This window comes from Microtus oregoni, unplaced genomic scaffold (genome assembly GCF_018167655.1).
Source record: "Microtus oregoni isolate MIOR12 unplaced genomic scaffold, Mior012 000002F_ref0000024, whole genome shotgun sequence".
NCBI classification, from domain to species: domain Eukaryota; kingdom Metazoa; phylum Chordata; class Mammalia; order Rodentia; family Cricetidae; genus Microtus; species Microtus oregoni.
Window position 1 is genome coordinate 34,912,591 of NW_024543061.1, and position 22,021 is coordinate 34,934,611.

Consider the following 22,021-nt stretch of genomic DNA (forward strand, 5'->3'; position numbering starts at 1 on the left):
GCAAACTCTCACAGAGGGGAGCAAATTCTTACATCTTCCAGGACCAGGACACAAACCTCTGAGGCTGAGGACATGAGAGGCCTGGGTAAAAACCTTTATTTAATTATAAATATGTATGTAGGGAGACCATATTTGTACCCACCATTTCTTCTATCAATCTATGCAACCCTTAAAGACTGATACAGTTGGAAGGAAGGTGAAAGGAAATGAAAACTTGCACACGCTGACAAGAACGTGCATTACGAAATTCCTTTGTAAAGGAGTTTCTAACCCTAAAACACGCATTCTCTAAGGCTAGAGGAATGGCTCGGCTAGGAAGCGCTCACTTTGCAAGCACAAAGATTTGAGTTGGATCTACAGAACCCGCATAAAAATGCCAGGCTTGTAATCTCAGTGCTGGGCAAGCAGAGACAAGTGGATTTCTGGAGCTCCCTGGCCAGTCGGTCCACCCTAATTGTGAAGTTTCAGGCCAATGAAAAACCCTGTCCCAAGGAGGTGGACAGAATTCTGAGAATGACACCAGAGGTTGCCCATGGACCTCCACATACACCTTTCACGTGCATGCATGTGGACCTGAACACATGCATCCTCATGAACACACACATGAACACACATACACAAATGCACACACGCATAGAAAATACCTACCCTTTTCACCCAGCGATAGCAGACACCTCAGAAGTCGAACCTCCAGAAAGTTCCAAGTATGTACAAAGTTACGGCTCTAACAGTGTTGTCATAGGAGTGACCTAACTAATGACAGCCTAACTCATGGCATAATGGAGGTTTCCATAACTCCAGACCATAAACCCCTGAGAACCCATGTTTTGTCTAATAAGACATTTCTCATTCACTAAGTCCTAGTTAAACTCCTGACTTAAAACATGAGATGTCACTTTCTCAGCTTCCCCATATATTCAAGCTAAAAAACAAACAAACCCAAACAAACGATCAAACCCAAACAACTACCCTTAAAAAATAAAGCTAGGCAGAGGTGATGCACACCTTTAATCCTAGCACTGGGGAGGCAGAGGCAGGTGGATCTCCAAGTTCAAGGCCAGCCCAGTCTACACAGAACACCCAAGACTACACAGAAAAATCCTATTTAGAAAAACCAAAAATAAAAAATATAAAAATAAGCTCGGAGTCACTCTTCATCCCTTGTCACCCTCACCAAAAACATCCATGGCTTCAGCGCATCTCTCCTCCGAGCTTCCCAGCTGCGCTCTTCCACTCCTCCAGACATCTCAGCACCCTGCCTAGAGTACTCTGCATTCTTCTCAGGCCCCTACAATGGCACGATTCATTTTGAGTAGTACGGTTGGGCCCTGAAATGCCGCTTTCCACAGTTCTCCCCACCTTCTCTTCTCCGGCCATTCTCATCTTCCTGCTGTTTCTCTTGAGAGTGCAGTTAGCATTCCTGCTGTAGTGTCTATCCTGGACAGTCCATCACCAGACATAGCTCCTTCCCTCACGCTGTCAATGTTTATGTTTTCTTCCCTGTGGGGTCTAACCTGACACCTTAAAGACCCTATTTGAAACTGCAACACACCCAATCCCCATGTTCCTGGACTTCCTCCTCTCCTCTGCTCCCCCCCCCCCACCACATCTGCACCATTTTGTACACTAAATAACCGACTCTTGCCAAACCCCCCGACTGTAACACAGGCCCCATGCTGGACCCTCATCCCAAGCATCCCAATGGTTCTCAGAACAGAAATGTTGCAAAATTAATATTTGTTGAACGTTTCAATCTATCTTAGGACTAAATGAGCTAGCTCAAGCATGAAGCAGCCTAAAAACCCAGATTTCAATAATGACTAGAGAGCAGGAAGTAGGCAAACGTGTACTGACATGGAAAGTTGCCCAGATGTGATTGATGGTAACAAGAAAAGCCAAGCGGAACTCGTGTGCTGGGCTAGTTATTGTATATCAATATGGGAGGGATAAGGGAGGCAACCCAAAGTCCCAGCATCAAAATGAAAATTAAAAGCATTATACCACTCTGCCCTAGACAAGGGGCATTTGCTACCAAAATTTTGGCAATGATACTTTAATTAATTAAGAAGTCAATTTCAGGTGGAAAACAGTAGCACTGATTAAACAGGAATAGAGGCTGCTTATGCATATATTAATGGAGAAAATTGAGAGAGGGCACACACACCTTTTGCGGGATGAAACTGAGGTCAATGAAATTATATATTATATTTATCTTTGTGACTGACCTCATTTATAAACAATCAAGTCAACTTTTGTTTTGATCACACTATAGCTTTTAGGAATAAATTTCACACAAAGTATTTCCTTACAATAATCATTTCTACCTCATCCTCCTCTCTCTACCTTGATTGGACTAAGTCAACCTGGGTTCTAACTCAAGCTTCAGAAGCTCAAATCTAGTCTGCGTCTCTTATTATACTACAGTCCTCACTATCCAAGGCACAGTTACTATACTATAGTCCTCGGTACTCAAGGCGCAGAGTAGGCACACACATGTGTGCTACTTCCGGGTAGTAACTTTACCACTAAACACAAATGTCAATAATGACGTAAGGGTCCAAAAAGCCATAAAGAAAAGTAGTAAAGGCTTCCATAAACCCAAATGTTTGCAGACCAGCCTCCCTTTCGGGCCCTACCTATATTTAGTATTTTTTAAAGCAACACTCTTTGGCATTGCTCTACAATTAATTAGAAAATTATGGCACTTATTGCTTTTCGGCAAGTTATTTCATATAGCTGTTGTCAAATTTGTAGATTCACATGGATCTAATCTTTACCACGGAACAGAAATACACCCCACACAATAATTCAGCATCACCCTGAAGATCAATTAAACAGTGAGCAGAACGCTAAGTGCTTTATTTCCTATGGCATATGGGAAAACTATCTAGTTTGCAGAAGAGAACATGCATCTTTAAATGTGGGGGACCTGTCCCTCCTTTCTCTATTTTTGAAATGATTTTTTTCAGGTATTGGCAGAAGCAAGAGCACTCTAGCACTCAGATCAAACTTTAAATGACTGCCCAGGGTTCCTGGTGCATCCACTCATTCAAGTAGTAATTCACTCAATACGTATTATGTACTAGGCATGGCACTTAGAACCGGGATCCAGAAAGGAAAATGGCAAAAGGCTCCATAAACAAGTATGTTTATCACAAAGAAAAGAAGTCTATGCCTTAGGATTTATTTCTTTTCCTTTCAGGCCATATAACGGCAAACATCGAAGAGGTTTGAAGTTGGCGGGTCATTTTCAAGCCTGGGGTCTCTCTTTACTCTCATGTTTGGACTCTTTCAAACATCACAGCAAATGTCAAACAACATTTTCCCATTGATTTTATGCCTCAATCTGACGTCTGTTGAAACTTCAAAGATGCCAATCTCCTTGGAAGAAAGAATCAAAATGGGCAACCAGAGCCCAAGATGTGCAGAAGGGGAATACACCAAACCAAACTGAGTATCCCCATGGCATCAGTCATCAACACAGTAAACTCTCAGGACAAATGGAAGAGCCCTTTTTATAAGTAAAAGACGAGAGGCCGAAAGGTTACCAAAGAGAAACAACACGCGGCAGTGCTCAGGAGGCAATGCTTAGCCATAATCCCCAGTTGTGAGCCTCTCTGACAAGCTGTAGAGATGTGTTGGGGGCCAACAATGGCAGAAACTTCCATAGAAGACCTGGGGATCAAGAACAAGATCTTTAGAGCCACTGTCCCTAGCACTTCAGAAGATGGAAAGCCAACAAGAGACGACCTGCCGTCTGTCACATGGGCATCTGCAGAGTTCCCACATCAATGGCTGCCAGTGCTGCCTTTTCTTTCCACCAACTTCTCAAAAATGCTCTGACAGTTTGTCTGGTGCCAGAGGGTGTCAGTATGACTGCGAGGGATGTGCTTACATTTAAATATTTGGGGTCTGATTATCAACATTAGAAACATTTTTTTTTAAACAAGAAAATAAACATGCTGGGAGAATAATGGATTACCAAAGGAACTGGATTTTGCCAGAAAAATACAATAGCAAAGAAAAAAATATTTGAATGGAGAGTTGCCTTTGATTCTGCCTTTTCTGATATTTGCACCTCTATAGTCATTATTAACTAGAGAAACTCTTTTACATTTAGGCCTAAGTCTCCGCACATTCTATTCCTATAGAAAGTCTAATAAGCCAAAATTGGAGAAACACGTTGAACTACATACTTAGTGGTACATACAGATCATGAAATCTCAGTTGCTGTCAACTTAACTGCTTTAAAGACACTTGCCTAGGGGCAAAGAGAAATGACAACATTTTATTTATTATTTGCTTGCTTACTCATTCATTTTAGTAACTGCTACTAGTCAATCCATGTTTGACTTCTTTGTAAATGTAAAGGTTTTCTTCTTTCTCCCTCGCCTTTATTCTTTCTTCTAGACACAGGAGAGAGTGAGGTAGAATGCACTACTGGGAAATGCCCTGGCTGCACATCAGCTCCAGCCATGACTTTTTGGGTACCAATAACTCATGGACTGTTATCTTATATATCACAGTGGCCCATCTATATCTGTGTATCACAGGAAGTCTCAGTGTGGAATAAATCCAGTGGATGGTTGCTCCACTGGGACACACCCTGGGTCACTCACACACGGATGCTCTAGTCTTTTTGGGAAAACTTCTGTAACAAACACAATTGCCCCTGCTTTCTGCTCAGCAAGGACCAGCAAGTCTAAGTTTAGTGAAAGAAACAAAGATAGAATAATAGGTCAATTCCTCCTCTGTAGTGAAAACACAAGAGAGTCAGATACAGTATCAAACATTTTCTTCAAGGCATTGCCATAGAAACACAACTTGAAATGTGTAGCCTGAGAAACTAGAGAGGGAAGCAAAACAGGAATGTTCCAACATTCTGGGGGTGGGGTACAATGGGAGTGGGAGGTGGTCAGAGATGGGTCCTAACAGCAATCCCTTCCTTCTACCCCATTCTCCTCCCCAAAGCCCAAAGCAGAAAAGCAGCCAGGGGCAAAGGCAGACTGTTTCTGTTTGCTCAGCTGAGAAATGGAGGCCTCAACATAGTGTTGACACCATTAATCTGCTCAAGCTTTCAACAGCACTAAAATTCATAGGCAAGTGTGCGCTAGACCTTATTGACCAGGTACTGTGCAAGCTCAGTCATGAAAAGGATCCAAACATACATCTGATCAATGGAGAATTCCAAAGTTCTGGTAAAACACCAGTTTTCATGAGGAACTAGCCTTATAGATGAAAAAAAAAATGTGACCTTTTCTCAACAAAACCATTTTTCTCAAAACCCCAAAAGTCAATGTTAGTCCGTGTTAAAATGTACATAGTTACATATAAAACCAGTTAAATATTTTCAACATAGGAGTCACACGTCACACGCCCCTTCCCCTGCAAATGCTTCCAGTTTTCATCTGAGCCTCCAATGAATATGTCTGAACCTTTTGAAAACACTGAATAGGTTCTAGTCAAGAGTAGTAAAAACAAGCACGCAAGCAAACAACAAAACCAGCAAGGGTTATTTGACCAGTGCACAGTCCCAACTAAAAAGCCTCCTAAATGATTCTCAATGGATAGGGCTCTAGGCATAGGCAACTCTTGGCAAGAGAAAGGGGCCTATTCCTAATCCTTACAAATAAACAAGGCATACCCTCAAACCATTTAGTTCAGACACAAATCCACGCCCTTTGTGTGGAAGGCCAACTCTGTGGCTGAGACAGCTTCCTTGCACACTTCACTGCCCCCTTGGTACTCAGGTCGGACAGATTCGAGGCTGAGAAGGAAGGTACACCCTCCTGCCTCTTTAAAAAATAAAGATCCCAGCCTTCCAGGATTGGCTCATTAAGAACCAGCTAGGGAGAGCAGCCTTTCAAGTCCCAAGCACTCACAAGCCAGACTCCGGAATCCTGTTTCCTGATGCCCACAGACAAGCATACCTTACCTAGATAAGACAGTGCTCTCACAAACACATGTTAATTTCCAGGAAGCAAACTTAAAAAACCTTCTGCATGTACATTCCTCCTTTTAAAACTGGGGGAAAGGAGAGAGGGGATGGTGGTCCTTTCCTTCTTTATTTTCTTGAGAGCTAGCAAAGCTCTTCCAAAGTGCAAAGGCATTTGCCTACTACCGCCAGGAGAAGCAGCTCTCGGTCTCCCCGCCTACTCCAGCCCGGGCGCCGGAACAATGCTGCAACACGCATTTACCAACACCTGCTGGAGCCTATTAATATGCACGGGGCCTACGGCTGAACCCCCTCCCCTTACCCTGCCCTCCACACTGAGCAGGCTTTCATCTGCTCCTTTACCATCCATCAGGAACTCATTTCGGCGGCCCCCCTCCCCCTCCAGTCCCTAGTCCCCCATTCAGCAAAGCCTGGGGGCCGCCCCTCGCTCTGGTTCCCCAAACCCAGGCTGACTAGCACACTTTGGAATGCACTTCATTAAAATTTAGCTGCCCGATTCCAACCTGCAATGCGGAGGAGGCAATACAAAGCGCACGCCACACTTCCTCCAGCATCCCCTTCAAAAGCCCCATTGTTCGTCAGGCATCTGCTCGGGAGCCCAGCCTCTCCCTACCCACTGACCTCTGATTTTTTTTTTTTCCTTCCCTGCTTCTCCTCCCACCCTGCCCAGCCAAACGGGGCCTGCCTGCCGTTGAATTAAAACGCAGCCTCAGCCATCTGGCCCTCCCAAGCTGGCCCACTGCCTCCCCTCCTCCCTGGTCCACACACCACACATGGCATCTTCACCTCCATGGATGTTCCCACAACCCAAGTGCAAACCTCCGGTGGTAGGCACCCCGGTCGCCGCCTAGCTGATCCCAGTCTTCCTCCAGTGGCCGAGCGTTCGAATCCAGAAGTGGGCAGGGGGCGGCCAGGAGGAGATCGTGGACTTGTACTTGCCTGCCAAAGCCCAGCCAATCGCCAAGATTAATCCTTCCTTTTGTGCGCCTGAAAGAGCCTCCCACCACGCTGGTCCTCGGCTCCGCAGCGGCTGTAAGGAGAGGCGGGGGTGGGGAGTGGGATCTGAACCCTTTCCTAAGCTATCTGGGGGCTCCTCTGCCACCTGACCACCGAGTGGGTTTTCCAGGGCACAGACTCTGGCTGGAGGAGCAGCTGATATGCGAGAAGGGAGAGAGGATGCTCAAGCTTGCGCCTTTTATATCACTGGCGACATTTCTAACACATGACAACAATTTCCATCTGTATTTAAGCCGGGAGTGTGAAAAAAGCGCATTACATCACAGAGCCCGGGTTCTTAGAGGCTGCCGGATATCTAGGCCAGGGGGGATTAGGGCTGCACCTGTGAAGGGGGCGGGAGGGGGCGGGACCCAGCTAGCTCCCCTACCAGGACATGTCAAGTCCCCATCACCCGATTGGTCCTAGGGAGCCCTTGGCCAAGGAAAGGCGGGAAATCGGGTTGCCCCATTTGCTAAGGACTGGCAGCTGAGTGGACAGATGGGCAAGAGCTTGGAGGTATGGTAAGGAAAGGTGGGTGACTCTCAGGAACAGGGACAATGCCTCCCAAGTCCCCTTGGCCTTTCTCCTAACTTTGAAAGAAATTCCACACACATAATTCTTATATTTGCAACAGTTATTTCTTGGAGTTAAAGATGATGGAGAAGTCGAGAATGAGAATTTGAAGGATTCCCCTTCAAGCAGCTGACTCAAAAAAAAAAATTAAAGGTAGACTCTCATTTAGAATCATGTTCTTTGAGGCTTATCACCTTGTATTCAAACTTACTTTTTCGTTTCTTGGGGTGTGTGTGTGTGTGTGTGTGTGTGGTGAGAGTGTATCGTCAGTCGTTTCTATAGTTTAATTTTTGAGGTAGGGTCTACCACTGAGCCTGAAGCTCACCAGCTGAGCGGGACTACTGGACAGCAAGCCCCTTGAGATACTCTTGCCTCCGCCTCCCCAGCACTAGGACGAAAGGTGCAGCTGCTGCACCTGGCTTTGGGAAGAGAGCTGGGATCTCAGGTCCTCACGCTTGCGCAAGCAGCTCTGTACCAGTCATCTCCCTACCCCTCCAGCTCAGACGTTTGATCGCAGGCCTATTCCTAGTTCAGTGTCCTTATTCTGTGTGGTGAGTGGAAAACATTCCTTAGAGACTTAGAACTCACTCCAGAGAGTAGATATTTTCTGTTGGCAGTTGAGGAAAACACTGGTAGCACCAGAGTATGCCTTTGACTACAAAAGAAGGTACCACCCATCACCTGCATCCCCATAGCTCCAGAGTCGTATGCAAGGGACTGTCAAGTTAAAACTAGTCTGGTGGTGCCCACCTTTAATCTCAGCATTCCTTTAGTCCCAGAATTCAGGAGGTAGAGGCAAGCTGATCTCTGTGAATCGGAGGCCCACCTGGTCTACAAAGTGAGTTCCAGGACAGCTGGGTCTACACTGAGAAAGCCTGTCTCGAAAAATCAAATAAATAAATAAATAAATAAATAAATACTAAAGTATCTAAATGTATGGACAAGAGACAAGGAATCTAAAACTTTGAGATGGAGAATGATGAGAAAAAAAATGGACTGAGAGGATGAAAGTCAACAGATAGCAAAACATTTGAATATGGGGGAGAGAAATCTGACAGGGCAGCCTGGTCAGATATCTGGGGACCAGAACTTTGCCTGGGATGCAGTTACCAACTGACAACAGAGCAGGTGAGGGAAACAGCCAGCTTCTTCCGACTTACTAGGCAGGAAAAAAAAGAACAGCCCTCGTTTAGATGGGAAATATCCTTAACAGAAACAAATAATTTTCTTTTTTTTTCTTTTTGGTTTTTCGAGACAGGGTTTCTCTGTGGTTTTGGAGCCTGTCATGGAACTAGCTCTTGTAGACCAGGCCGGTCTCGAACTCACAGAGATCCGCCTGCCTCTGCCTCCCGAGTGCTGGGATTAAAGGCGTGCGCCACCACCGCCCAGCAGAAACAAATAATTTTCTTTTTAAATTTATTTTTTTATTTTTAAAAATCTCATATATTTTGAGCATAGTCTATCCCTTCCCCCAACTCCTTCAAAATCCTTCCCATCTCCTTCCCCACCCAACTTCATGTTTTCTCTCTTGAAAGAGAACATGGGAGAGAGAGAGAGAGAGAGAGAGAGAGAGAGAGAGAGAGAAGAGAGAGAGAAGGAAAAATCCAAATGATTTTCAATTAGCCCAACATCAGGCTTCTTTATGTATAAGAGAAATGCAAGGAGAAGCAAAGAGACCTTGGGAATCTGCTGTAGCTTTATCAGAGAAAACACCCTCAACTTCAGGCTTGCAGAGATCAAGTGGTCTCCAACTAAAATAAAGAAAGCTATTCATAGTGTCTTCTGAAACCACACTGGTCACATATAAAAATAAGAACCACTGTGTGCTTCATTCATTATTACTTGATTTCGAGACCCAGGAAGCAGGCAGACAGGGTCTTCGGTTCATGGTAAAAATGAGGTGTAGATATGTCTTCCTATCAACATTTTAACACGCTGTGAGAAAAGGCCAAAGGGTTTCCTTCTGAACAAATATTTAGCCATCAGACCAAGTAAACGTGATGAGCACTTTGGAGGCAGGAGTGCAGATTGGTTTCTAAGGTGGGAACTGGGCCCAAACAAGTGCAACGGCCAACTCTGCTTCTTTCTCATGTGAGTAATGGGGCAAACAGCTTCACCTGGCAACACCTCTACCCTCCCTCTGCCCTGTAAAAGGGAGAATGGAGAGTCTGTGCCCCATGAGGCAAGTATAGTGAGTAGGTGTGTGGATGCAGATGGTGAGTCTAGCATAGACACAGGCTTTGCGCTACTGCTATGGCACTAACCTTGACCGTTCAAGGTGTGGATCTGCTAACAGGTGTCTATGAATATGTCTTCGGGGGCTGGGGGGAGTTGTTGGGGGGGAGAGTATTGAGATATCAGGTCTTACTATATCGCTCTAGATAGCTGGAAGTTCTCTATGTAGAACAAGCTAGTCCCAAACTTCTGCCAACTCCCCAGCCTCTGCCTTCTATGTGCTGGGATTACAGTCATGAATGACCGTGGCAGGACTTAATTAGTGATCATACTCTACTATTTTGATTTGTTATCATAAGGTAGGATCTTACTATGTATTTCATGCTGGCCATGAACTTGATTTCTATCCACTTGCCTCGGCCTCTTGTGTCCTGGGCTCACAGCTCAGACCACCACGCCTGCTTTCCATATGTCTTGCCAGCAAATTTATTTAGTACATGCCAAGAGCATGGCACAGTGGGATATAACAAACAGGGATAACCAATCTATGAGGTTGGAAGAGGAGCTCTGTATGTAGTGACTATAATAGAATTGTCCTTGGATACAGTTATGTTGAATGACAATCCAGGCCACACTCACTAACTGAAACACAGTAAAAATAGACATTAACAACAGAAAGGAGGCCAAAAGTGGGCACTAATACAAACTAACTCTGCAGGATGGGCCTAGGCACCCACACAGAAGGAAACCACAGCCCTAAGTCTACTTATCAAAGAATGAAAGAAAACAACTCAATTATGCTATATATGAAGCTATAAACATGAAGATAAACTTTTAAAAGGTTTAAAAAGTCATCTAACAGTGCTGGGAGTATTGGATATTCGTATACAAAAGAATACAGCTGCCCCTTTTTACACTACACATGAAGATTTACTCATAAGAGATAATAATGACAGACAGAAGGCCATACAAATCTTAGAAAAGTTATCAGTCTTTATAGTCCTCAGGCAATGATATCAACGGTGTACACACGGAAATTAAGCACATTACAAATTGAAGAGCTCCCTTTTTCCCCCGAGGATAATCCTACCAAGATAAGGAAAAGAGAATCAATACAAAGGGAGAGAATACTTGTGGATCATATCTGATGAGGAATTTATATCCAAAATATACAAAGGACTTCTACAACAAGATAATACAACAACAAACAGTCCATTAAAAAAACAAGTGAGGGATTTAAATAGACAGCTCCCCAATGGTGACACACCAGTGACCAGCAAACACATAAGAATGTGCTCAGTGTAACTGGGTAATACATCAGGAAATATAAGTCACGACCACCGTGACATATCACTTCATAGGCATGAAGACATTTTAATCAAAATGACAACTAGCAAAGATGAAACTCTCAAATAAGAATATAAAATGGGGCTGCCATTTTGGAAGACAGTCTGGCAGAACAATTCCATTTCAAGAGAAATGAAAATACATGCCGACATAAAAAGGTATATGATGTATGTGATAGTATTCATAGTCATCAAAAAGAAGTAAACAGTCAAAAGAATGTGTCTGTGCTCATAACTTAGGCCTTTCAAATACTGTAAATCCCTTCTGGGTTACTTATACTCCCTAAGCATTGTTAAACTGTGTTGCTTCGAGAATGGTGACAAGAAAATAAGTCATTAACACTCAAGAAGGACACATCCAGTGTAAGCTTAACACAGAATCTGAAGTTGTTTGAATCCATGGATACAAGGAGCCGGTTATAGACTAAAAAAAACCAAGTTTTTAAAAAAATGGGTGATACATTTCAATGAGGCTGTTTTAAAATGTATGGTGTGAGAATAGTGACATTAAAGTGGAAATATAGATAAGAGACCGCAGGCAATAAGAAAAAAAGGATGAAGAGAGGAAGTTTGTTTTTGTTGTATTCTGTGAAAGTATAAAAAAATAATCTTTGGCAAACAAAATCATGAAGAGAAATTGTGTCACTCGTTTCAAATACAAAAGGTAAGGCATTATAAATAGAAAAAATATTTATCTTCATGTGTAAGAGAATGTCATATATAATTACTAATTTGAAAACCTAGACAGATGAGTTATTTTGGGGAATAATATACTAAGGAAGCTGTCTTTAGAGATAATAGAAAACCAGAGTAGAGAAATGACTGAATAAGATGCAATTAAGATGAAAGAACCAGCGGGTGGTGGTGGCATAGGCCTTTAATACCAGCACTCAACGAAGAGGAAAGCGGGCCTCTGTGAGTTCGAGGCCAGCCTGGTCTCCAGAACGAGTTCCAGGACAATCACAGCTACACACAGAGAAACCCTGTCTCAAACACACACACAAACAAAAACAGATGAAAGAACTATCTTCTCCTCTCTGTACCCAATCACTGAAACAAACAAGCAAATAACACACATGCCAGGATATTTTACAGAAAGCTCTCATGCAGTCTTTAAGAGTGTGGTGACCACTATATAGTCCCCTAAATGGACATTCTTGACTATACATCATGTGTCTTATATGCTCATACATGTTATGAGCACAAGGTTTGGATCCTAACATCCCACAAAGTGCTAAACATTTGGTTGTTTTATTGTGGCCCCACTGGGAGGTAAGGCAGCCTGAAGGAAGGGAACCCTGAAGGAAGGTGGGTTGTTAGGGGCATGCCCCTGAAGGCATTAGGATCCTTGCATCTTCCTCTCACGTATATACTGCTCAATCACCATGACATGAAGAGATCTCTTCAACCAGACGCTTCTCCTGTGATGCTTTGTGCCCACAGGCCCCAGAGCAATAGGGCTGAACAACCATGGTCCAAAACCCCCCGAAAACCACCCTTTTGCTGTATGCTGACGGTGTTCAACTACTTTGTCACCCTGAGGGAAAGGCAATTCAGAACACATTGATAAATTATTAGAAAAAGCTGTCAGAGGGAATTTCTGTTTCATTTTGTTTTTGCAGTGCTATGAATTAAATCCAGGGCCCTTAGCAAGTACTGAGCTGTACAGTCAGACTACATCCAGGACACAAACGGATGCGTATATGTTGTATATATTAGGAATGGGGTGCTGGAAGCCCTGGGCGTCCCACACATGCTAGGCAAATGATTAGAGGATTTAAATAACAGTCCATGGTTGTCTGACAAAAGGGAAACACTATGGTATTACAAAGGTCACACTAAATTTTTGTGCTTTTATTTTTAATAACATAATTTATGTTATTGATACAATAACAAAACTTGATAATTATATGGGATGGAAAACTCTAAGGTATTGATTAATAATGTGGGTGGAACTTCTTGCTAAGTGATAGGGCCATGGGGGTAAAAAAAGGGGCCTGATAGCTGACGTACCAGCATATACACACAAATCCAAAACACAGTAACGAAAACAAATAGCCTGTGTCTTAGCCCATTTATGGAATGTTTGTAAGAAGTAGAAACCTGTGAAGTTTGTGTCACACAGTTCTGTTAGCTGGAGAGTTCAAAGTCAAGAGGCCAATGGGCTTGGAAGTCTTACGGGGACCTTGTCCTAAGATGGCAGCTTGTCTCTGCATGCTCAGAAGGAGGAACACTGGGTCATCATTGGGCAGAGCCAAGACAGAACGCAGACATATTCTCCTAAGCCCTCTCATAACAGCACTAATTCCTTCCACACTCACACTTGACCTGTCACCAAAAAGTCATATATCACACTGGCCATTTGTCTTCAACATCTGAATTGACAGAGACAGTTTTTAAACCATTCATAGCACAAGGTAATTTTTTTTTTTAAATTTTCAATACCAAACTTTCCTAAGTCTGGGGCTGGAGATGTAGTTCAGACGATAGCGTGTTTGCCCAGTATACACAAGGCCCAGGTTCAATTCCTAGCACTGCATTAATACAGTGTGGTGGTTTAAGCACATTATTCCAGCACTTAGCACTCAAGATAAGGGGGAAAGAGGATAGGAAGCTCAATGCCACCTTAGTATAAAGCAAGTTCAAGGTCAGCCTCGGATACATGAGACACTGAGAAAATAAACAACAGTTTTAAAATGTTATTAATTATAAGCTACATCTTTAATAGGTTTTTCAAGAAAAAAAAAGTGTAACATTACATGCATACATCTTTGTTTCACCACACCCAAATGCAGAAAAACATGTCTCCAAACCAAGAAATACTGGCTTTATAGAACAAAGGAAACACTGATCAAAATGAAACCCTTTTCAAAGGACACGACTTTCAAGCACACCTGTTTGAATTCCGCAGCAAAGTTTCACCAGAAAAAGCACATTGATTGTCTCTTAAGGTTAACTTAAGGCTCATTCAGGAAGTAACATATACTGCTGGTGAAAAAGATGCTAAACAAAAGAATATCAGCTTATCTGATCCTTTTAAAGTTATTTAAAGGACCTTAATGTCAAAATATTATGTCAAGGTATAACCAAGACGTGGTGGAAAAGTCACTATGGACGTTTTTTTCTGCATATGGAGTCTGGTGACTTTCACATAACGTCGAAGACAGATGGCAAATCACTTCCCAGTTCGAATGGGCCACAGAGATGCATCTTCCTTATAAGAACCTCTGACTTCCATAAATGAAAAGAGAAAAAAAATGTAACAATTTAAAATGTCATTTTTCCAGCTGGGTTTTTGACTTGTATTGCCACAAATATATGAGGACGTGACCCCTCCACCCGTCCAGGAAACAATCCCAACGACAACTCCAAGGCTTTCCTAGGTTAGCTGGGGAACCATAGAGCAGATGGGAAATAACTCAATTCTAAATGCAGTCAGTTTCACCACGGAAAGGAAGCTGCGTAGCAGGAGAGCATTTCCTTGCAGTTGTCCCATTTGACAGCATCCTCTAAGGTGGAAAGAACCCAGCTTCTTTAAGGCCATAGGGGTTTGCCGACCAGCAGCCTTCCAGTTGTTATTGGCAATGGTTCATGGGAGGAGATTTATGCAAGAGGGCTAGGAGGAGAAAAACCATTCTACAATGGCGCCATCAAAGATAAAAGTTCCGGAAACTCCAAATTCGTGCCGAACTGGAAAGCTGCCGCCGTCGTGGAAGCTTTATTTGCAGGGCCTCCCTACAGACGGACTGTTTGACAAGGGCACACCCCTCCATCCGCAACACTGCGCAAGCTTCAGTAAGCCTGTGCCATCATCAGCCTTTGGTCTGCTCTGCTGTGACTCCTCCTGGCCTCGGAACACACAAGGACAGAGGACATGATGCTTGAACTCTTCACGTGTGGTACGTTACGACCTGAGGAAGATGTTACAGTGAGTAGCCACATAGGTGAGGAGACATAGATGTGTAAGTGTTGGGGGAAATGCGGTGCAGTACGGTGTGCTTCGTGGGGGCTGTGCACTACGGCGGAAAAGCTCCTCATCCAGACAGCCATTCATCTCAGAGAGCTCAAGAAATGGCAACAAAAGTAGAAGCCCAGCAGGCCAACCAGGCCCCTCGGTACTGCCTGCCCTACCTTTAGAGCACGTTTAAGGCCGTCACAGTTAATGAGGGGGAGAGAAAAAACAAGGCTACACTAGCCCACTCACCATTTTAACGGGCAGGTGAGTGTGTTTTATGTCGGTAAATTACAGATTGCTCAATGGTAGACTAGTTATACAGCAGATTTATCTCAATTGCAACTGCTCCAAAGAGTGTGGAACATTTGGTGACAGAATTATAGAACCAAAGCCTGCTTGTAGCCACAACACACAGTTGAGGCTGAGTGAGTCGACATGGTCTGGTAGGCAAGCTTAAAACACACCTTTCTTTGTACCCTCCACCGAGCTCATAAATAAGCATCACCGAATTTGACGCTACTCATCAAGTCCATGGATTTATATCAGCACCACCGCCACCAACTGTGTGCCCGGTCGTATTTTCAAATGCTGTGTCTCTCAGTCCTCTCTCTTAAGTCTATGGGGACCATAGCATATCCTGTGTGTCAGAAATTAGGAAACCTCAGGAAAGCAACCTATCCAAGTCTACAAAGTCAGATGGAGGGAGTGTGAGTCCACCCTGGAAGTCTGCACTTATGAACAACCCCAACAGTGTTCCAGAGTGTATCAGTGTCCCTTACTAACAACCCCAACAGTGTTCCCAAGTGTAGCAGTGTCTCTTACTAACAACCCCAGCAGTGTTCCGAAGTGTATCAGTGTTCCCAAAGCCTGGATGAGGGAAGCTGCCTAAAGTCAGTTCTAGTGTCGTTTCAAATCACTATGATTTTGTCCTTACACATACTCCTCCCATCCCATCCTGAGACAGGGTTTCTCTGCATAACCCTGGCTGTCCAGGAATTCACTCTGTGAGAGAGGCTGGCCTAGAACTCAGAGATCTTCCTGCTTCTGCCTACAGAGTGCTGAGGTTAAAGACATGTCCTACTACAGCCCTGTTCACACATAATTTGAAATACACAAATCAAATAATAAAGTCCATTGTACGTCATTTGGGATGCCCAGGTTGGGTTGGCTCAAGCCCTGAGCCTGATACGCCTTTAAAGGGGCATCCAGGAACCTACAGAGGTTCCTCCCAGGTGAGAGGCGCCTTTTTCACTAACATTGCTCTTCTTGCTGCAACAATCACCACCCCCTTGGAACTGTTATTGCCTCTGTCCTGAAACAGAGCCTGGAGATAGCAGGGGCAGGCATGGTCCCTCTTAGCCAAAGGGGCACCTTCTTCATCCTCACCAGCACCAGCACTCTCCCCGTGAACATCACCCATCTCATCCTAGCAGCTTCCGAAACAGTGCTCTCTGCCTGAAGGTCAGCCACTCTGCAAAGCCTCAGGGCAAGGCAGTGTAAGGAAGGTGCTGCTCTCTCTACTTCACAGATGAACAAAGTGAGTCTCTGAGACGCTAGGTAACAAAGGTGGAGGAAGAAATGAACGATAAAACCCAGGCCCTTTTCCTGCATGCTCCTTACTGGGGCAGGAAGATGGCTCTAATTGAGTGCCACTTCTACATTTTATCTCAGTGCCCTCTTTTCAGAAACTCACTTCTACTCCCCATTTGTCTCCCTTGCAAAGACAAGCTTCTTAGGAGAATTGATATGACCATTAGTGTGCCTTTGTAACAAAGCAGCCACGTTAGCCCAGTATGCATTATACATGTGACCATTCTCTCTTTGTACTGCAAAAGAATAGGAAGCAGGTAAGGACACATAAAGAGAATGGGGGCTGGGGGGGGGGCACAACATAAAAATGTCTTAATGAATCTGACCCCTGATACAAGAATAGATTTTCTTTTTCTTAATTTAGATGCTGCTCGCCTGAGCCTTCTTCATGCCTGGAACAGAGCGCTTACTGCTTTGTGCTTGGTGACTCACACTTCCTGTGTCATTCTCATTGCAGCCTACCTAAAAAGCAGGGAAACCCGGACCCACTCTGTAGGGTTTTCTCTAAGTGTGTGCATATGTGCACGCATGTTCATACATGCGAGGTGCACTTCTGCATGGGAATGTGCACGCATGCATGTAGAGGACAGGAGACAACCTCAAGCTGTATCATTCCTCAGGTGCCACCTATCGTGTTTTTATTGAGACAAAGCCACTCACTGAATCTGAAACTCACTGACTAGACTGGGCTAACCCTAGGGATCTGCCGGTCTCTGCCTCCCCATCACTTCGATCACAAATCAATGTCATCACATCCAGATATCTTCACATGGGTTCTGGAGACCAAACTCAGGTCTTGGTGCTTGCAAACAAGCTCTTTATCAAGTGATCCATCTCCTCCAAGCCCCAGTGAACTTTTTTTTTTTTGGTGATCACACACACACACACACACACACACACACACACACAAATGTATACATAAAGTTAAGTTTTAAGTTTAGTAACCATGCTTAAAAGACCAATAAAACAAAACTCCTATCCTATAAGCCCTATTTGCCCACGGACAGATTCCTAGAATGCTAGGGGCTGTTCTTCATGTAACAAGTCATATGTTTTCATGTCTGTAAAAAAGCTTGGTTGCCCCAACCATATAGGAGGTACTAAATCATACATAGGGATATGGGTGGGGGAGTGAGGTGTTATATAGGCATGTAAGGTAGAAGAAAAGAATCAACACATACAAGCTCTCTCTCTCTCTCTCTCTCTCACACACGCACGCACAAAAACGGCAGGAGAAGGGATAAATATATAAAAAAGAACACAGAAAAAAAGCATATATATTACATGGTTATACTTAGATGAAGCTCAAGAAGAAAAATGTGTTTAAATATACAGCATCAAAATCGTGGTTACTTCTGAGAAGGGAACAAAGTATTCATAGTTGGAGATATAAGGGTGTTGAAGCAAGTTTCGGTCCCACCTGGTCCCAAAGAAGCACATAGAGCCTTATATTAATTAGAAACTCTTTGGCCTATTGCTCAGGTTTATTACTAACTAGCTCTTACAACTTAAATTAACTCATGATTGTTATCTATGTTTAGTCATGTGGCTTGTTACCTTTTCTCAGTGTGAATTTGTGCAGGTGTGCAATTCTGACAAAATGCACAAGGCACAATGTAGATGTCCACCCTTTGAGAAGAGTAGAACCGAGTAACAATTAAACAAACAAAACTCAATAAAACCTCAAGACCACGGTCCTCAAAACAAAACATGACTCAGTGTCACCCAGGGTCACTGTGAGTTTCACTGTCGGAAATGTGACAGAGTACACGACACACACACACCTGCACATGTATATGCACCCATGTGTGGAGGTCAGAGGCCAAAGTCAAGTCACTTCCTCTATTGCTCTCTACCTGACTTTTGGGAGCCATTCATCTCTGATTGAATTGGAGCTCACTGACTCTGCAAGTCTATCTGGTCAGTGAGCTCTAAGGATCATCTTGGCTCTGGCTCCCTAGCACTAGAGCTACAGGTGAGTGCCCCACACTTGACTTTTTATAGGGGGCTGGAGATCCGAATTCAAGTTCTCATACTAGCTTGGCAGGCACTCTAACAGCCAAGTCCAAACTTTCCCCCACAGTGGTTTCACAGCGTGCCTCATTTTAAGTCATACCACCCAACAAAAGAACATTTCATCTTCCACTCAAGCAATGCTTTCTTTCAAACTTCTGGTGAAACAGATGTGGCGTTTCTCCCTCAAATCCTAATTAAGTGAAGCTGAAGCTATGGAAAACCAATTAGAGATGAAAACAAGACATGTATATCTTTTGACTCAGTAGATGAAACAAAGATTGTAGAAGCTGTGGCTCCCATATGCTGCGAGGACTTAATACTCCATCCTAGGAGACGGGTGAGAAGAAAACAACAAACACACTCACATACACAAGCCAGAGGAATAAATCCCCCACAGGTATCAGCCAGTGACCTTGAAAATGATTTCATTTCCATTTTACCCAAAACACGTTCTCAAAACAAAGTCCCTAAGACAACAGAACGGCCCACTTCTTACAGGCAGGAAAGGTCAGAAGACCCCAACTCTGCATGAGTCAAACAGATGAGAAGGCTTGAGAGTGAGAGCAGGGTGAGGAGAAGGCAAAGCCCTGGGGCAGGCCTGAGGGTTGCCAGAGAACACCTTGCTCATGTAGAGGGTCCTTAAAGTCTGTCAACTCGCCTCCTGGGCGTCTTCATTTAACAGGCAACCAAATGTTAAGCATGACATACCGATCAAGAACTGCACAGGACAAGTAGGGCCAAGATCATTTGTCTCAAGTCTCCTGTTCATCATGAACGTCAAATTTAAGAATTTGAAGTCGCCCCTACACACACACTTTTTTTGAGACAGGGTCTCACTATGTAGCCTTGGCTGTCTTGGAGCTGTGTGTAGATGTTTGGGGGTTTCTCCGCTGCTTCATCCCATGTCACATGACACTATCTCAGACACGTATTTTGTCTTCTCCACTACACAGTAAACACCCTCAAAGGAGGACATTCACCCAGCGTATTTCTCATACTGAGAACCCAACACATTCATCTGCTGGGTACTGCTGTTCAGTAAACATTTTCCCAGGAGCTAGAGAAAAGAATGAATAGACATGGGCTAGATAAGCAGATGTTTTAATTCAGAAAGTCAGGATGTACACTCACTACTCATTAAGGACCAATTATATTTGTTTCACTGTGGCCAAAATATCTGAAAGAATAAAGGACAAATTTCTTTTGGTTCCCAGTTTGGGGGCGGGGGCGTCTTAGTCCATCACCAACCACTGAGAAAGCATGGCAGAGTGGATCAGCTGAGAGAGCTGGAAGTACGTGGCTGAAGCTATTCGCATGCCATCAGACAAGACCGCAAAGGAGGAGGTAAGAACCATGGGTAGGTATACCCTTCGAATGCTGTTCATAGTAACTACATTCAACAGCTGGCTCCATGTCTAGAAGGTCCACAGCTTGCAAAACAGGCAAGCCAGACTAGGGAGCAGGTCTTTAAGATATGAGTAAGGAGAGGGGAACTACTGACTCAAGTCATAACAAACAGAACCCTGACTCTTTGAGACGGGGTCTCATTATATAGCTCATTATATAGGGAGTTCCAGGACTGCCAGGGCTAGACAGTGAGACTCTGTCTTGAAAAGACAAATAACAAACAAACAAGCAACAACAACAACAACAACAAAAAGATAGAAGCAAAAAAATTCTGCCTTTGCCTCCAAGTGCTGGGATGAAGTCATGTACCACCACACCAAGCCTAGGATCCCAATTATTTACTGAGCTGAATTAAGAGCGAAGAACTTGGGTCAGAGCCATGGGGTGGCCAGTTCCAGCCCAGTCCACCCAGTGGTGCTCTCTGATGTTTGCATTGGCAGCTAGGAAGCTGGCCACACAGATCTAGTGCCTATGACTGGAGAGGAGTTCAGGTAGTTCTGCACTGGAGAGTCCAAAAAAGATGGTGATCTGACAGAAAAAAAAAAGTGAGCACCTTCCACAGAGTCATGAAGGATTTCCTGAGCAGGGTAGCGTTTCTGTGGAGATGGCAATGGAGTCACCGGTATTCACCAGGGGCCATTTGCAGTTGAAAAAATTAAAACTTAAGACCCTCAGCTCCAGGCTTGCTTTCCAGTGGTCCAGTCCAATTGGCTTCCAGTCTGTTTCTTTGTTTGTTTGTTTTTAAATCACATATTCTAAATGTGATTGGCTGGATGGGAAGTGAATGGTGTTTGGAAAAACCACTGAAGGACTTCTAGTGATGAGAAAGATCAGAGGAAAATATGCCCACAGGCCTCAACTGTAATGTCAACCTTCCCACGGTAATCTCCCAGAGAAACGTAATATAGACCAAGAGTGAATCAGGTTTCCCTTTCTTGAGTGACATTCACCCTTGAGTCTGATAAACTGAACCAGTTTGTTCGTGCTTCCCGGCTTGCCACAGAGTGGGATCCACAGACCTGCAAGTATCAGTTTTAGAACCAAGATCGTGTTTAAATTTTGTACTGTAAACAGCCAGAGAGCTGGCTCAGAGGTTGAGTGCGCTGCCCGCTGCGCCCGAGGTCCCGAGTTCGATTCCCGTCCGTGTGTATCTGAATGTAGACATGCATGCATAATTAATCAGAAAAAAAAGTTAAAAAAATTGTACTGTAAATAAAGGATTAAAAAGAGAAAGAATGAGGAACTCTTTTAATTGGATTTCCAGTAAGTCTGGAGCAGATATTACCTGGATAATACATTATGTCATAATATTTAGAAAGCATCTTTGAGGCATGTACCTCCAAAATGAGTGGTAATTTTATTCCACTCTCTCTCCAATTGAGCATCTAGCAGAGTATACACTACAGATCTATAACTTAGAGGTGGTAAAATTTTGAGCAAGCTATCTAACCTTGAACGTGGAGAGTAGCAGTTCCCTGTTACAGGACCATCAGGAGACAACTCTACTGTAGTGGAGTAAAACCTGGCGTGTACGGCATCCAGCACATGTTCATAACACAATTATCATTCTATGAATACTTTTATACTCATCTAGAATCTCATTAGCAAATCCTTAGAACTGACTTAAAATGATTATTCTTAACTTAATTTTCTAGATCGGCATACACGCAGCTCCATACCCAAAGTCTAATGAAAACACGACGGTTATGTGAGGGGGTCCTGTGCTGGTGTCCCAGTCCTACTGCACAGGGTGAGAACGGGGACGTTATCAGGCTCAGTCTCCCTATCTGTGAAGGGTAACAGCAGAACAGAAGTACCTAGCTGACGTGAAACACGCTAACGAAAACCCTTAACACAGACTCATTACTCCACAAGAGAGTCTTGTCTCATGCTATGTGCATCTCTTAGTCTCTGCATCATGACCTATCAAGGTGCTCACCAAATCCCAGCTTTAGAGCAATCTAAAGACACCGATGTAAAGACAGGAAGAATGAACCCCAAATGGAG

General features: G+C 43.9%; 1 protein-coding gene across 20 annotated transcripts in view; it reads right to left on the minus strand.

Annotated features, from left to right (window-relative positions):
* Magi1 (membrane associated guanylate kinase, WW and PDZ domain containing 1) overlaps window positions 1–22,021 on the minus strand; it is a 592,347-nt gene that overhangs the window by 213,302 nt on the left and 357,024 nt on the right. Inside the window, exon 1 of one of the 20 annotated variants that reach the window (XM_041638322.1) lies at window positions 6,896–7,100. The exons of the other annotated variants lie outside the window; for them this stretch is intronic. The gene's annotated coding sequence lies outside the window, so the exon portion shown is untranslated. Of the gene's footprint in view, window positions 1–6,895; window positions 7,101–22,021 lie in introns of those variants that run through there. 20 annotated transcript variants of the gene reach the window in all.